The sequence below is a fragment of the Patella vulgata genome, chromosome 4 (assembly GCF_932274485.2).
Source record: "Patella vulgata chromosome 4, xgPatVulg1.2, whole genome shotgun sequence".
Classification (NCBI taxonomy): Eukaryota; Metazoa; Mollusca; class Gastropoda; family Patellidae; genus Patella; species Patella vulgata.
In genome coordinates this window covers 11,062,358-11,072,727 of record NC_065882.2, presented here as the reverse complement: position 1 = coordinate 11,072,727, position 10,370 = coordinate 11,062,358, and the positions used below count along the sequence as shown (strand labels likewise).

At 36.2% G+C, this 10,370-nt stretch overlaps 1 long non-coding RNA gene across 2 annotated transcripts; it reads right to left on the bottom strand.

The window, feature by feature from the left end:
* Window positions 1-1,737: 1,737 nt before the first annotated feature.
* On the bottom strand, window positions 1,738-9,795 carry LOC126819578 (uncharacterized). Of its 2 annotated transcripts, XR_007679680.2 has the most exons (4): window positions 9,442-9,795; window positions 7,226-7,338; window positions 5,645-5,737; window positions 1,738-3,436 (listed from the first exon to the last, which is right to left on the bottom strand). It is a non-coding gene; the product is annotated as an uncharacterized LOC126819578 (long non-coding RNA). The 2 variants fall into 2 exon arrangements; XR_008787784.1 differs by lacking the exon at window positions 1,738-3,436 and having other exon boundaries at window positions 4,818-5,737.
* Window positions 9,796-10,370: the final 575 nt, after the last annotated feature.

Below are 10,370 nucleotides of genomic sequence, written 5' to 3'. Positions count from 1 at the left end.
TATATCACTTAGATCATCTGCTGTAAAGATTGTTGGAAACGGTTTTTCAATATCCACCACTATTTCATCACCATTTGGAAATTTAATAGTCTTCTCTGATGCTATTTTCTGTTCAATATCAGTCTCAAGCATAAAATACTTGTAGTTATATTGACTATAATCATCATCTCTATCTTTATCTATATCATAACCATCATCAAAATCATTTGAACCATCATCAATATGTTCTTTGTTGTAATCCGAAGGATTAAGAACATCTTTTAGAAGGAAATTGCTTAATGTTTGAGGCAAACTTAAATCATTGACCTTCTCCTTTATTCCCAATCCAAGATTCTGTCTGATGATTCTCCTACACTGGGACTTGAGAGAAAGATTACAGCAAAATCTAATGAATGCTTCTCTACGTGGGGGGGTTGGATGGCTGAATGGTTAGCGCGCGCGCGCTGTATCATAAAGCCTGTCATTGAGTCAACTGGTGTGGTTTCGAATCCCCGGTTGTACGTGGCAAGGAGTAGGGTCGCCTGTTCAACCTTGTGGGTTTTCTCCGGGTCCTCCGGTTTCCTCCCACTGCTAAAGACCCCTACGCGCAAGCGAATTATAGAAATAAAATTAAACCATATGTTAGTCCCGAAATGACCTAGTTTGTGTCGAGTGGACGTTAAACCCCATTTCTCTCTCTCTCTTTCGCTTCTCTACGTAAAGAGTTAAGATTGTCTTTTTGTTCATATTCATTATCTTCCAAGTCAAACTTTAATGTTTTGACAATTTCCTCATATTGAGCACCGCTAAGATATAAGAGTTTTCTTAGTTTATCTCTCTCTTGATGGCTAAATTCAGGCCTGAATCAATTAATTTAACTACACACTGTAATAACAAATTGTGTTTTCCTGTACCGTGTGATTATAACAGTATGTGTAGAAGATTGCTTCCCTGTCTATCAACATACTGCACATCAGCACCATGATCTATCATACACATCACAACTTCATACGATCCTCTAATAATAGCTGTATATATAGGTGCCTCTGCACGTTTATTCAGTTGGTTGACATCTACACCAGCATCCATTAATTTATCTGCACATTGTAATAAAAGTATGTGTAGGAAATTGTTGTTGTGTATATCACCATAATGTACATCAGTACCATGATCTATCATGTATTTCAGAACTTTATACAATCCTTCAATAGCAGCTATAGATATAGCTAGCTTCTTATCTTCATCTGATAAAGCCTCTAGTACTTCTTGTATATTTCCATCTTTCTCAGCTTGCCTTACTATTGATGACAGTTGCCTAAAATATATTAATTAGGATATTTCAGATTTAACGATAACATAAACACAATAAAACAACAATGTTGGTGAGAATAAACCATTGTAAAGAATAAAAATACTAGGAGATCCCAGGATTTTGACATCACATTATTATCTTACCAACTAATCAAGGAACGTAATCCCGTACAAAATATTTGTTCTGCTTTGATTAATTTCATATTTAATTGTTATTTTCAATAAATAAACATTTATCAGTTTACAACAGACATCACGGTTAACCCATTTAACCCTAGAGCCAATTAAAGAGATTAGCCTCCTAATCTTAGAGCTCATTAACTCAGCAGGCTCCAATTCCTAAGCTAATTAGTGGATTATTGTTAATCTTTATACCCTTGTCACAATTGCAAATAACTAAAAAACTATTCTTTATACAAAAAAATACTTTATTACAAAAATGTAGAGGATATGTAGCACTATAGAATGATATGAAATTTAATCATGTAAAGTGTGATTTACAGCAATAAAAATCACATTTAATTGTCTGTTGAGCTAAAAAATAGTCATTGTATCCAAGAAATCAACAGGTTAGAATAGCACAAAAGAAGAATAATATAAAAAAAAAATACATCTATAACAGTACTTACAAAAAAAATAACATTTAGACTTGAATAATTACTCAGATTCATACACACATTATCAATATCACATAACACATACCTACATAAATATTTACACTTTCCCTAACAATAAATCATTGTAATAACATTCTTTAACATAACCACTGATTTGATAGTTATAAAAGCATTGATTTGATAAATTTGATAGTTATAAAAGCACTGATTTGATAGTTATAAAAGCACTGATTTGATAGTTATAAAAGCACTGTTTTGATAATTATAAAAGCACTGATTTGTTATAAAAGCGAGAGAGAGAGAAATGGGGTTTAACGTCCACTCGACACAAACTAGGTCATTTCGGGACTACTGTTTTGATAATTATAAAAGTTTTAAAAGTTAAAAGCACTGTAATAAAATTCATAAAAGCGCTGTTTTGATAATCATAAAAGTTATAAAAGTACTGACTTTATAGTTATAAAAACACATGAGAATAATCCAGATAATTTTTTATCAGAATAATCCATAGAATAACACACATTTTAGCAGAATGAGAATAATCCATAGAATGATGAGTTCTAACAAATTTGAAAAGTTCAACGCTTGTGATATGGCCTGATAATCATAAAAGTTATAAAAGCACTGAGTTTATAGTTATAAAAACACATGAGAATAATCCAAAGAATTTTTTATCAGAATAATCAAACGTTTTCGTTTTCTTGATGCCGCTGTTCCTTTATCAAGGAGTTGTTTCGCTAAATAAATCCTAAATGTCAACAAATCTTTTGAATTTCCATTGCTATGATTCTTCGATTCTTTATATAAAATAAAACCATTAGAGATGCTGACGTCTAATAGGAAATAAAAGATGTACACCCACCATCTTCTACACATTCGATAGTTGGGGTATTCCATACAGAGTTGATCAGCGCGATCAACCCCACCCATGTATTTATTGTACTCACTTATTGTTCTTAAACTGCCATCTTTTTTTCGTCTGCTACCTTCAACATTATGTGTCGGGTCGTCGACTGTCGAAACAAAAGGCACGACCCTTTTGTCCTTCCACACTCCTGCTGTCATCTGACCATCTTGGACAATTACACTGTCTCCTTGTTTTTTTACTGATTTTTTGGTGACCTCTGCTGGCCAGTGTTTTCTATTCATTCAGCATGTGCCCCGTGCTTTTATTCCGTCTTCTAGTCGTTCCTTGAAAAGAGCTGGACTTGTGTAAAAATTGTCAGTATTGACTATCATCCCCATGTTTTTTATATCAGTTGATTTATTTTGCGCTTTTGCTCGCTATTGTAGCCCAAAATGGAAATTTCTTGGATTCTGATTGGTCGAAAAGTGGCGTCGAATGAGTATAACAGTCCTCTAAATTTCCTGGTCGACTCACTGCGAATGAATATTTTCTGGGTGCTAGACTCTGTTTGCAGTGGCCAAAAATTCTACACCTCAAAACATTATTCTAGGAAATCTTCATGAATTTTTTCTTGTATGTCATCAACAATGAAATTCAACCATTGGCTTATTGAAACACACACCTGAAACACAAAAAAACAAAGTTAGTGAGTGTATTTGAAAGATAATATCTTGGCCACTAATGATTTAAGCGGTATCTTGGACAATTACACTGTCTCCTTCTTTTTTTACTGATTTTTTGGTGACCTCTGCTGGCCAGTGTTTTCTATTCATTCAGCATGTGCCCCGTGCTTTTATTCCGTCTTCTAGTCGTTCCTTGAAAAGAGCTGGACTTGTGTAAAAATTGTCAGTATTGACTATCATCCCCATGTTTTTTATATCAGTTGATTTATTTTGCGCTTTTGCTCGCTATTGTAGCCCAAAATGGAAATTTCTTGGATTCTGATTGGTCGAAAAGTGGCGTCGAATGAGTATAACAGTCCTCTAAATTTCCTGGTCGACTCACTGCGAATGAATATTTTCTGGGTGCTAGACTCTGTTTGCAGTGGCCAAAAATTCTACACCTCAAAACATTATTCTAGGAAATCTTCATGAATTTTTTCTTGTATGTCATCAACAATGAAATTCAACCATTGGCTTAGGCCGTGTTGAATTGATTCCTTGTTTCTCCTCGCCCGCGCGCTTAGGTCGAGGACCCCGAAAATCGTGCGCTTACGTTTTTAACACCAAAAAAAATATTCAAAAAATTACGTTAATAACATCTAAATAAAATTCTACCAAACATCAGAAGTCAATTCTCGTTGTTTATTCCTCGTTACGAACGAAATAAGTAAGTGCAGGGGGCCGCACTACACGCAAAACAAAAATCTACAAGATAAACCTGCGGACAAGACAGAAAATAGGCATTGCACCGAATAAACAAATATCAAATCAAGTGAATGGATCCGGTTGATAATACACATGTAGGGGCCCGCATGCTATGGAATAAGTTACACTGTATATGATTGGATGAATTCCGCAAAATGGCGCGTGTAGCAGTCATTTCGGCTAATGAGAAAGCATATTATAAACTGTAAGACAATCGCTAATATTCAACCGCGAACCTGAATAATCAATTTTTTCATTGGCTAAAATTATAACTCATGTCATTATTATTCAAGTATTACTCAATCATATCTTGTGTAATAAATAACGCACGCCTTACAAAATGGTGAGCTATGCCGGGACATAGGTAAATTCGCGTACCGGTCGGCCTAATTTATTGATGTTCAAGGAAATAATAGTGGCCCCGTTCGCTCGTTTCTTGAGTTTAACAAACGAACGAACAAACGGGACCACTATTATTTCCTTGAACATCAATAAATAAATTAGGCCGACCGGTACGCGAATTTACTTATCTCGACTCGACTTTGGTGGTTATTCCCAGCACTTTCACGTTCGATGATATTATCGAAACCATCTAGAACTCAACAAGCGAATCAAATCATAACTGGAATGTTTCCATTGTATTTTAACACAAGAATACGGAAAATTTATATCAAAATATGGTTATTTCATTTTTTAAAAAGTTAAACAAAGAAGCCACTTGTTACCAAATTTTAGTTTGTTATTAAATTTATTTAATTAAATATTATCTGTGTTTTTATTCTAACCAATAATATAACTAGATTATTTATAATATTATTAAAAATGGTACACAACCCTCAGACTATATAGGTATTATGCCAGACCACTTTGTGTTTTGAAACCCACTTTGTGTTGTGTTTACCGCACTACCGCACATGATTGCCAGAGTGGTGGCAGGAGAAACAAGGAATCAATTCAACACGGCCTTATTGAAACACACACCTGAAACACAAAAAAACAAAGTTAGTGAGTGTATTTGAAAGATAATATCTTGGCCACTAATGATTTAAGCGGTATCAAATGGACAATAACAGTCCTCTAAATTCTAAACAGTCGGTGTTTATCTCCTAAATGACATTGCCAAGCATGATGGGTACGCGAGTTGATTCGCTACCCTGAGTCAACGCGTGCGAGCTGATACGCTATTGTCAAAAATGGGTTAATACATGTAGGGGTCGTTCTTAAATTAATGGACAGTACAGTATTGCAATCAAGGTATGCACTTGGAGAAAACATTTGTGTTTGTATGGTACGGCATTGCAATGCTACATGTACATAGAACCACAGATATTTTGTGTAGATTCACCTGCATGCTTACTTTGGTAAGGATTCCCAGACACATATACAGGGCATTCATAATGTGCCTAATTGCAATTTAATATTAGGCCATACAACCAAAAAAAACCCCCAAAACAGCAACAAACCTCAGCTTTTCCAAATCCAAATCCATCATGTTTAACAGTATTTCAACAGTTTACCCTTGTCTAATCTGTTATTTACATATGTGATTTTCTTTCCTGTAAATAAATAAATAGATAAATAAAACTTGGCTTCTAGTTTCATTTTTGTGAATAAAACCAATAAAGCAACAAGACGATGCAAACAGACGCAAGATATAATAATAATTAAAGTCATGCGATTCTTAATTTAAGCTGTCATGATCCAGTGAGAGTGAGTAATATGCTGGATCATTAACTTGGATGTTGCATGTACAATCCTGGTATTTGCCGAGAAAGTCCATCTACATTTTCTGGTGTGGTTCCCCCCTTATCAATGATGCAGTGCAGAGGGCCTAGCAAGGGAGAAAGTATAGGTCCTGTGTACACATAAAAGGAAAGGGAGAAATGGGGTTTAACATCCACTCGACACAACTAGGTCATTTTGGGACTAACATTAACATATGGTTTAATTTTATTTCAATAATTCGCTTGCGCATAGGGGTCTTTAGCAGTGGGAGGAAACCGGAGGACCCGGAGAAAACCCACAAGGTTGGACAGGCGACCCTACTCCTTGTCACGTACAACCGGGGATTCGAAACCACGCCAGTCAACTCAATGACAGACTTTATGATACACCGCGCGCACGCTAACCATTCAGCCATCCAACCCCCCTACACATAAAAGAACCCTTGCCAATTGAAATTTGAAGTAAGAGTAGCCGTAATGCTGCTGTACGGCCAAAGTTTCTCTCATAGCACACTCCAGTTGGGACACTACCCAATATGATTAAAACACAGATCCTATTTCGTTTCGTTTTTTCTAGTTCAAAATTTCGTTTTACATGTCTTCACAACACTAGGATCTGGAAGAGTTGTTATATAATATACATTCTGGTTGAAGTGAGGAATTAGCCAATGAAACAGCCTGTTACGGCGATTTCTTGGCATGCAATGCACGGAACTGTGTGTAAACCATTAGTAATGTCAACGCTGATTGATTAATCAATGTCTGACATCACAAAGGGTCAAAAACAGCTGGTACGACCCCTGACGCGACTTTCCACTAGAAATGAAATGAAATGGGTTTAACGTCCTACTGTTCTGCTTCGAACTGGGCTAGTGACGACGGGCATACGACATACAGTGGGCTATGAGGGAAATTTTGCCCGGACAGTTGCACTACGCGGCCTACTCTTATATCGAATTCCAACTGTCAAGGGATCTTTTACGTGCATGCATATGTGTACACGGGACCTCGGTTTTTCGTACCTTCCGAACGACTAGACAGCTGTCCTTGTCAGGCCCTCGTTCCTACATCACTAACAAGGGGGATCGAACATCCGACCTCCAGGCTAGCGAACCAGCATCTTACCCACTTAGCCACCGTGATCCCCCCTTCCACTAGAACCGGTCAGATCTTCATGTAGTGTAGGCCATCGAAAGTATAAAAAAAACGAAACGAAATATAGATCTGTATTTTAATCAGATTGGGACACTACCTATCTCACATTTAGAGAACTGATTGCTATTTTGTCTTGTTTAGAAGAATAGAAGTTCCATGTCAAACCTGAGAAACGGTTGTAGTTTGATTTAATTAGGAAATCACAACATTAGAAGTCCAAGGCGAAGTAACAATTCCATTGGTTGAAGCAAGCTGCCTTTGATTCCAACCAGTATATCCTGAAAAAAGGCAAAACAATATATTATTTTAACATATTCATGAAAAAAAAATGTATTGACTTGATGTATGTCAGTTGGTAATTGTGTCATCACTAATTTCATAAAGAAATGTGGAACAGAACTGGACTTTTCAGGGGTAATTCCCATAAATTTCCCAAATGCTCTTACAAGGGGAAGACAAAACATCTCCGGAACTGAATTCCAAAAGGGATCACCTATAATTAGAGTCTATAAGTAATTCAACCCTTAAATCCAGTATGGGCATATCAATTACCACTGTTAAATTCAATTAACAAGGGTTAAAAAGATTTGACATGTTTTATTAACTCCTTTTTGAAGATAAAACGTGAAGACGCATGTTTCACAGTTTGAGGTAGTGAAATCCAGAATAAAGAAGTGGTACATGTATATGTATTTTGGAATGTTCTTGTCATTGCCCTTTCCTTACTTTTTTGGATTGCTAATAAATTGACTTTATGATCTCAATGTCATGGTAGTTTTGGTCAATTTAGAATTTTCACAGTATGTGTTATATAAATATGATGGTAATTAATTGTCTCATAAACCCCCTTCACATTACAAATTTTAAGTAGTGTCAACGGGTCAAACAGAAGCGTGTCGTATTGTGTACAGTGCCATTTTGGCGCACTGAAGTGGGGTGGTCTCGGCATGGTGCCAGGCACAGCAAGATTAATTTTCGTAGTGTAAATGCTATCCGGTCTGAGAACGGTTCTCAGTACGGATTACTGCACATGCGGCAAAAGAACCTTCACCTTTTTTCCCTCGCACTTTGACAGTTCTGTCAAAATGGCTGCCCAAACTAAATTTACCGCCATAATTCTTTTCATCTGGGTAATTTGCACAGGGACTGAAATTAACTTTTGTGTGAAGAGTTCCACATTTGGCCGTGTCTGGCATGGTTCCGAGGCCGGTTATTTTAGAGTAATGTAAACAGGTCCATTTCTTGAAATTTATCGTGTCTTGGTTTCGTGCCGAGAACAGCACACTTATTGGGGTCAAGAGTAAATGGGGCTTTAGAATTTTGAAGGTGAGCATTCCTTGGTTGTATGGAATGCGTTGTTTGATTGTGAGCCAAATTAGAGATTCAAATAAAGGTGCCGAATGTGAATCGGGTTTTTTTTTTTATCCAAAATGCTCCTTGGCCCACATTTTTTAAGTTTATACAGAATCTCTAGTTTACATTTATTGGCATTACCTCAAACTGTGGTACAGTAATCAAAGTATGGTGAAATATAGGCGTTGAAAAATAAAATTCTTAGATGTTGTCCTTAAGGTTTCAACTTTGTCGGGAGGTAGATTTTGGAGGATATGATTTTGGAAATTTTGCTATTTTGGAGATTTCAATCTAAATTTTGGTTAACGGCAAGTCCTAATAACACTGCTTCAGATACTTTTTCTAATGATTCTCCACTAATCTTTAATAAGTTGTTTGTGTTTGTTTGGTGTTTTGAAGCTATTAGCATGGCTTTTGTCTTTTTAGAATTCATTACCATGTCATCAATAAAAGAGGATTACAAATTAGGTGATATATGACATTTAGATTTATTTCATGATAACAATATCTAAAGTGACACCACTCATATTATATAAAATTTTATCTTATCAGTTTCAAATTATATATTGTAATGCATCACAATGGGAAATGTCTTATACTTGTATCTAGTTGTTGCATGGTAACTCCCATAATGCATCACAATATGAAATGTATTATAATTGGTATTTGTTAGACAGATTTGTCTACGATATCACCTTAGGTATCATAGTATCACCTTAGGTGGAAGTGGACGTAAAACTCTAGAAACGAACGAACGAATGTTAGACAGAACTTATTTTTAAGACGTTCCATGCATTAAACATACATCATGCAAGAGCTAAATCTGCAGGTCTTTCTTTAGGCCTGAAATTTTGTCTAAATTATTAATAAGACATTAATTAACTTATCCAGACCATAATCAACTCTCGATGCCATCGCTAGCCTGCGATATTTTGCGGATTGGAATACATTTCTTTTTAAAATAAATACTTAATATAGGCTAATACTCGTAAAAGTGGATAATCGAGACTTTGTTTTTTTTATCGTACCGATCTAAATTTTGGTCAACAGTAAGTTCTAATAACACTGCTTCAGATACATTTTCTAACGATTCTCCATCAATTTTTCACGATACGCGGTTTGTGTTTTTAATTTTGTATTGGTTCAATCCCATGGAAAGAAAGACAAATCGCACTCGGCAAACCTCAACAGATTCCAGAACCCTACCGAGGTTTGCCGAGTGAGACAAATCGTTCGCAATTGTTCTATGTCCATTTCCGGTACATTGAAGATGATAGTTGAATATTGTTTTGAGACGTGGATCCAAAGAACACCCGAGTAACTCAAAAATTATGATATGCTGGTGCTGAACGGGTCATTCCGTTTAAGTTGGTCCGCCATTATGAAACGCCTTGGGGGTCACGGTGGCTAAGTAGGTAGGTAAGACACTTCATTATCCCGGTCGGAGCAGAACAGTAGGACGTTAAACCCCATTTCATTTCATGAAACGCCCTTCCCCATATGGAAAGCATATTATCTTTATGATTTTTAATTGCAAAATTCTACTTGAACAGTGAATTATAATAAATTAGTGCCAAATTTGGTGAGAAATTATTCCTTTTGGAGAATAAAGAAGGATCACATTGAAAAATAGAAGGTAAGGATTCCAATTTAGCCTTAAACATAGGTGGTGGTAGAACGTATAATTTTTATCTTGCAATAGGGACGATCAGGAACGGTGTAAGGAACTAAGGGTGGGCGGGGATAAGTTTAAAAGTAGCCTTAGAAGGGGAGGGGGGGCTTGTCTATTTAACCAGTGGTGAATAAAAAAAGTGAGTGGTTGGTTTGAAACTGCTGAGAGTTGCCTAAATTGTGAGCTTGAGGTCTTGAAGACATCTTTCATGCCCCTGTCGCATGATCAGTGAAGAGCAGCAATCGGATTAATTTTGACCATTCTGTTGTTAATTAGTTCATTGTG